The 7,745-nt window shown below is 47.0% G+C and overlaps 1 pseudogene; it reads right to left on the bottom strand.

Moving 5' to 3' along the window:
• Positions 1–3,758: 3,758 nt before the first annotated feature.
• LOC122542935 lies at positions 3,759–4,623 on the bottom strand (annotated as a pseudogene).
• Between the last annotated feature and the right edge of the window lie 3,122 nt (positions 4,624–7,745).

Genomic DNA, 7,745 nt, shown 5'->3' with positions numbered 1-7,745 from the left:
CACACAGCATTGCCCTCTGTTTCCTTTCTTCCTGGTGGTGGAACGTGAATAAAGTTTTTCACACTCATTCATTCACTGTTAAAAAAAAATAAAAGATTTTTAAAAAGAGAAAAATAAATCAATAAAAAAATATGAACAAAGAGACCTTGGAGTGCAGATTCATAGCTCCTTGAAAGTGGAGTCGCAGGTAGATAGGTTAGTGAAGTGTGTATGGAATGAGGAAGTGGTGGAGGCTGGTACAATTACAACATTTAAAAGGCATCTGGATGGGTACATGAATAGGAAGGGTTTGGAGGGATATGGGCTGGGTGTTGGCAGGTGGGACTAGATTGGGTTGGGATATCTAGTCAGCATGGACGGGTTGGACCGAAGGGTCTGTTTCCGTGCTGTACATCTCTATGACTCTATAAATAAATAAATATATAAGCAGGAGTGTCAGAGAGTCTCCTCGCTCCAGGGCCTGGCTCTGAGCTGGCTGGTCAGAGCCCATGTCCATGTAATTGAAGGGTGATGGGATACCGGCCTATGTGCAGTTATTTCAGGTTGGATGTTTTGGTGATGTTGGCGGAGGGATAGTTATTGGCCAAGATGTTGGGGAAGACCACCTTTGCTGTCCCTCAGTATCTCACATAGGATCCTTGGCATGCAGTGTGTTGCTGGAAAAGCACAGCAAGTCAGGCAGCATCCGAGGTGGAGAATCAACGTTTTGGGCAGGGGCCCTTCATCAGAATCCTGCTCCTCGGATGCTGCCTGACCTGCTGTGCTTTTCCAGCGCCACACTCTCGATTCTGATCTCCAGCATCTGCAGTCCTCACTTTCTCCTTGGCACGCAGCCCAGCTAGAAGGCAAGACCTACCGATGACAAAAGCCAGATGGGTTTTTCCAACGATCGACAATGGATTCCTGGTTGTCATTAGACACTTCACTCCAGCTTTTTACCGAATTAAGCAGCTACCTGGGACAAAATGACTAACCTCATTATCCCCCAAGGGAGTTGCTGACGCAGAAATAATATCACTAGCCCTGTTAACCCCGGGTTGGTACTTTGACGCTCCAGGAGAAAGTGAGGTCTGCAAATGCTGGAGATCAGAGTCGAGAGTGTGGCGCTGGAAAAGCACAGCAGGTCAGGCAGCATCCGAGTAGCAGGAGAGGCGACGTTTCGGGCTGGAGCCCTTCTTCAGGAATCCTGCCATGGTAAATGGTACAGACTTTAATTCAGTAAAAAGCTGGAGTCTAATGGCAACCAGGACTCCATTGTTGGAAAAACCCATCTGGTTCCCAAATGTCCTTTAGTGAAGGAAACTGCCATCCTTACCTGGTCTGGGCCTACACGTGGCTCCAGACCCACAGCAATGGGGTTGACTCTGAGTGGCTCTGTGAGGCAATTAGGGATGGGGCAATAAGTGCTGGCCCGGCCAGGAAAGCCCACATTCTGTGAATTTCATTCTGTGAAGCAATGATCTAAAAGAAAATCAGAGCTGTAGGACGGTGGGAGATTGAAGGGGAGCTGACAGGCACTGGGTGACTGTGAGGTTTGGGGAGCGGTGAAGTTGTCAGAGGAAAACAATCTTGCTTCCGGAACTTTGAAGATCATTCAGTTGGTGAATCTAACATCATTTCAACTTCTGATCGAGACTGCGATTGTATTGAGGGACCTCCGGGTGGGACATGATGGTGCACAGAGAAAAGTCCATCCTGTTCTACTTTCTGCCATTGAGATGTTTTCCTTTATGCCTGGTATTGAACTTTCAACAATTACTGTACTGAGGTATCCAAGAGCTGGCTTATGGAGTCATAGAGATGTACAGCGTGGAAACAGACCCTTCGGTCCAACTCGTCCATGTCGACCAGATATCCCAACCCAATCTCGTCCCATTTGCCAGCACTTAGCCCATATCCCTCCAAACCCTTCCTATTCATACACCATCCAGATGCCTTTTAAATGCTGTAATTGTACCAGCCTCCACCACTTCCTCTGGCAGCTCATTCCACACGAGCACCACCCTCTGTATGAAAAGGTTGTCCCTTAGGTCCCTATTAGATTGTCCTTATCTCACCTTAAACTTGTGCCCCCTAGTTTCGGACTCCCCCAACCCAGGGAAAAGACCTTGCCTATTCACCCTATCTGTGCCCCTCATGATTTTATAAATTTGTAACATCATTTCTGTGGTATTCCAATCGTAACGTCTTGAATTCTCTGGTGCGATCAGCCAACAATTATTGTGCATCCCTTAATTCCCCCTTGAGAAGGTGGGGAGGGCGCGGGATGGAGGTGAGCTGCTTTCTTGAATCTGTCTGAAATGTAATTCTGCAAATACTTGTGAATAAAATATACTTTTTGACCATAACGACCTCCTGGGACATTTCTTCAGCGTGTTTGGGGGCCAGGAGTGTGTTGCCCAATGTTGCTACCATGGAATAGTATGGAGCCACTAACACACTACACATTGACATTTCTCGCCATAAGCTTGATCATGAGAATTTAATCCTGTGACCCCCCTCCACCCCGCGCCTCTGGAATAGGGATGGGAGCAATTGGCATTCACTGACCTTCTATATAAAGCAAAGCTCATATTTCAGCTCCAGAGTAGCATTCCCCAGTGTGTCTTATTTCACTGAAACTTTCTCTCCCTCCAGTCAAAGACTGTTAAATCCTTCCCTCCTTTCTCTCCCTCCTGTTGAAGAGTGTTAAATCTCTCCCTCCTGTCGAAGACTGTTAATTCACACTTTTAAAAGAGAAAGTATGATCCCAAACTTTGCAAATAGATGCTGACAGCATTAAAGCCAAGAGGTTTTTTGCTTGCAGCAGGGGTTAGGGTGAGTCTTGAACTCTCTAAACCGGTGGCTCAGATCACACTTTTAAAAGAGAAAGTATGATCCCAAACTTTGCAAATAGATGCTGACAGCATTAAAGCCAAGAGGTTTTTTTGCTTGCAGCAGGGGTTAGGGTGAGTCTTGAACTCTCTAAACCGTTGGCTCAGTTTCAGAAAGTTATTACTTCAAGTTCCTCCCTCCCATAAAGATCTCGGCTAGCCTGGTCCACCCCATGTGATACTGAGGGGTTGCTGCCCTGTCAGAGATGTTGTCCTATCAATGGGATGTTAAGCTGACATGTGACAGCAATAAGTCACATGACACCAGGTTACAGTCCAACAGGTTTATATGAAATCACGAGCTTTCAGAGCATTGTCCCTTCGGGAGAGGCTGAGACACTACCACTGCACCTCAAGAGCCATTCCCTGGTTTATTTATTGGTAGTGCATTGATCACTCTCTCACCCTCTTTCTCTCTGACACTCTTCCGTTTTGTCACCCCCTTTCTTTCTCTCACTCTCTCTCTCTCTCTCTCACTCTCTTTCTTTCTCTTTTTCATTCCCTCTTTCTCTCTTTATAACATACTCTCTGTGTCACCTATTCTGTGACCCTCTTCTACCCACCCCTGTATTTTCTTCCTCCCTGTGTCTCTCCCTTCATCCGTAGAGTTATAGAGGCGTACAGCACGAAACAGACCCTTCGGTCTAACTCATCCATGTCGACCAGATATCCTCCAATAATCTAGTCCCATTTGCCAGCACTTGACCCATTTCCCTCTAAACCCTTTTTTTTAAAGTATGATGAGCAATCTTTAATTTTTTGCCAGTCTGTATAAGAGAAGGAATTTGTCCGGAGTCTCACTGACGATGTTATCTAGTATGGTGACGAAACGTCTGAAAATGAACCTTCCAGCTCAGTGAGCAAACCTACATCCAGACAATGAGTTTATTTTTTAGACTCTTCTTCCTCAGACAGGGTCTTGATGATGTCTTCCTTTCTGGCCTGCAGATGTTCCTCACAGTGCTTTCAGGCTCGCTTGGTTCTTGCTCTGTGAGCTTCAGCCTGGTCAGCCAATGACCTCTGGGTGGAAGTGAGGCCTGCAGATGCTGGTGGTTAGAGTCAAGATTAGTGTGGTGCTGGAAAAGCACAGCAGGTCAGGCAGCATCTGAGGAGCAGGAGAATCGACGTTTCGGGTAAAAGCCCTTCACCAGCAAAGCCAATGAAGTCTTGTCTGCCTTCAGCTTGTGAATGTGCAGCGTCAAGATGTGTTTATTCTTCAACACGTGACCATTCACCTACAGATACAGACTGTGATACATGGGGCGATCAATCTTCTTAGACTCCCCATATCTGTGAAGCAGACACCTCAGAATTCTCATTCTCCTCATCTCGGCCAGTTTCGCTGGCATGCGGGTTTTAGCAGGTACCCTTTCACTGACCATTGCCCAACTGCCAACCCTTCCTCCGTGCAAAGGCGATTCTTCCTGCATCGAGTGTACAGTGACTGGCTTGCGGATGATCAGACCATCTTTAACCGATTTTCAAATCCATTGACAGGAACTGGCGTTGTCAATCAATAGACAATAGGTGCAGGAGTAGGCCATTCAGCCCTTCGAGCCAGCACCACCATTCATTATGATCATGGCTGATCATCCACAATCAGTATCCTGTTCCTGCCTTATCTCCATGACCCTTGATCTTTAAGAGCTTTATCAATCTCATTTGTTTCGTTGGGATCCAGCCATACCTCCTTCTTACTGCATCGCAGAATGCTGAAGGCAAACCTCTTCTGAAGCCTGGGCATACTCATGGTGTCTCCTCGCTAGCCTCTATACCCTCCCTATTCATATACCCATCCAGATGTCTTTTAAATGTTGTAACTGTACCAGCCTCCGCCACTTCTAACTTGTTGTACACACACACCATCCTCTGCATGAGAAAGTTTTCATTTAGGGCCCTCTTAAATCTTTCCCCACTCTCCCCCCGCCTCACCTTAAACTTATGCCCTCTAGTTTTGGACTTCCCTACCTTGGGGAAAAGACCTTGCCCTCTCATCCTACCCATGCCCTTGCCACCTCTACCTTCTATAGCTCTCTCTGACTCTCGCCCTCTCTCTAAGTGCAACTCTAGACCTCAAGCAGATGCCAATGGCCAAGACATCTCACACATGATTGATCTCGCTGATGAGGAAACCAGGAATGAGAGTCAGTATCAATCTGAATCAGCAGTTCTCCACAGTAAAACGGGACTGGAGGGACAGAGTGGGAGTTGACATGGGGTGGTTGGAGTCATGGTAAAGGTCATGGAGCTTTCTACCACTGTTGCCATGACAATACCCAAACGCAACATGGAAAATCCATAAGAGAGATTCATTGCTGTACTCAAGTTAAGTAAGAGCATTGTACACACTCGCTTTGCGTGTTGAGATATTTGATCTTGCATGGTTATTTTTACTCATGGAACAAGTTGCTGATTGGATATAAGTTCACACACAGCACTCGAGAAAGATGAATTAAGTTTGAGTTCAATATGTTGCCCAATGACCCAGAGTTTTATCACTCTCTTCAAGTAACAAAGCATTCCTCAGGGCTGCAAGGGAGCAGAAAGCGAGGACTAATTTGAGGTTGTACAGGACGTTGGGGAGGCTTCTTCTTGAGTACTGTGTAGGAAGGATTTTATTAAACTGGAGGGGGTTCAGAAGAGATTTCCCAGGATGTTGCTGGGAATGGAGAGTTTGAGTTATGAGGAGAGGCTGGATAAAAATCGAAATAACTGCGGATGCTGTCCATTAGAAACAAAAACTGAAGTTGCCGGAAAAGCTCAGCAGGTCTGGCAGCATCTGCGGGAGAGAAATCAGAGTTAACGTTTCGGGTCCTGTGATCCTTCCTCAGGGTTCTGAGGGTCACCGGACCTGAAACGCTAACTCTGATTTCTCTCCCGCAGATGCTGCCAGACCTGCTGAGCTTTTCCAGCAATTTCTGTGTTTGTTTCCGGGCAGACTGGGAAGCTTTTCACTGAAGCGTAGGAGGCTGAGGGGTGACCTTATGATATTTATAAAATCATGAGGGGCAGACATAAGGTGAAAAGCAAATCTTTTCACTAAAGTGGAAGAATTCAAAATGAGGCGGCATATTTTTAAGGTGCGAGGGGAAAGATTTAAAAAGCACATAAGGGCAACTTGTTTTACACAGAGAGTGGTTCATGTGTGGAATTAACTTCCAGAGGAAGTGGTGGATGTGGACATAATTAAAACATTGAAAAGACATTTGGATAAGGGTTAGGAAAATAGAGGGATAAGGGCCAGGAGCAGGCAGTTGGAATTAGTTTAGTTTGGGATTATGGTCAGCACGGACTGGATGGGCCGAAGGATCTGTTTCTGTGCCGGATGACTCTCCAACTCTACAAGACCTTCTTGCTTTGTAACCATGACCTGGGGTCCATCACCCTCTTGATAAGGATATTTGCAATGTCTTCATTTAGCATCTTGGCAATGCTCCCTGCCTCATGTCCCAATCCCCTTTCTATCCCTCACCAGCTCCCCTGCCCCTCTCAAAGACTTTGACATGTTCCTGGATGTTGGCTCCTATTTGTTGCTCCTAATCCCTCTATGCTTTCTCCTGCTTCTCACTTCCACTTCTCAAACTCAAAGGAGAACAGTTCCAACTTCTCCAGTCTATCCATAATCGCTGATTAGATTAGATTACTTACAGTGTGGAAACAGGCCCTTCGGCCCAACAAGTCCACACCGACCCGCCAAAGCGCAACCCACCCATACCCCTACATGTACCCCTTTTTACCTAACACTACGGGCAATTTAGCGTGGCCAATTCACCTGACCTGCACATCTTTGGACTGTGGGAGGAAACCGGAGCACCCAGAGGAAACCCACATAGACACAGGGAGAATGTGCAAACTCCACACAGACAGTCGCCCGAGGGTGGAATCGAACCCAGGTGCCTGGCGCTGTCAGGCAGCGGTGCTAAGCACTGAGCCACAATATGGTTGATACTTAACTGTCTCAAATAATTGGCCAGCAATGTTCATATCTCATGAAGGAAATTTTTTAAAAACTCCTTTCGAGTATTTGTCTGTATTCTTTTTGAACCTGTCTCCAGCAGCCAGTATATGGACGATTTCGATGAGAATATACAAGTCATGGTTAGTACGTTTGAGGATGACACCAGTATTGAGAAGGTTACCTTAGACTATAACGGGAATCTTAATCAACTGGGCCAATAGGCTGAGGAATGCCAGATGTTTCCTCGGCCTATTTAGCCAGTGGTCAGCACTGCTACCTCCCAGCGCCAGAGACCCGGGTTCGATTCCACCCTCGGGTGACTGTCTGTGTGGAGTTTGTACATTCTCCCCGTGTCTGTGTGGGTTTCCTCCGGGTGCTCCCGTTTCCTCCCACAGTCCAAAGATGTGCAGGTTAAAGTCAAGTAGCCATACTGAATTACCCCACAGTGTCCAGGGATTTTAGATTTTAGATTCCCTACAGTGTGGAAACAGGCCCTTCAGCCCAACCAGTCCACACCAACCCTCCGAAGAGTAACCCACCCAGACCCATTTCCCTCTGACTAATGCACCTAACACTATGGGCAATTTAGCATGGCCAATTCACCTGACCTGCACATCTTTGGATTGTGGGAGGAAACCGGAGCACCCGGAGGAAACCCACGCAGACACAGGGAGAATGTGCAAACTCTACACAGATAGTCGCCCGAGGTGGGAATCAAACCTGGGACCCTGGTGCTGTGAGGCAGCAGTGCTAACCACTGAGCCACCGTGCTGCCATACATGTGCAGGTTAGGGTGGATGAGCCGTGCTAAATTGCCCCATAGTATCCAGGGATGTGCAGGTTATGGTGGATTAGCCGTGCTAAATTGTCCCATAGTATCCAGGGATGTGCAGGTTATGGTGGATTAGCCATGC

This window comes from Chiloscyllium plagiosum, chromosome 41 (assembly GCF_004010195.1).
Source record: "Chiloscyllium plagiosum isolate BGI_BamShark_2017 chromosome 41, ASM401019v2, whole genome shotgun sequence".
NCBI classification, from domain to species: domain Eukaryota; kingdom Metazoa; phylum Chordata; class Chondrichthyes; order Orectolobiformes; family Hemiscylliidae; genus Chiloscyllium; species Chiloscyllium plagiosum.
This window is presented reverse-complemented; position numbering and strand designations above follow the sequence as displayed.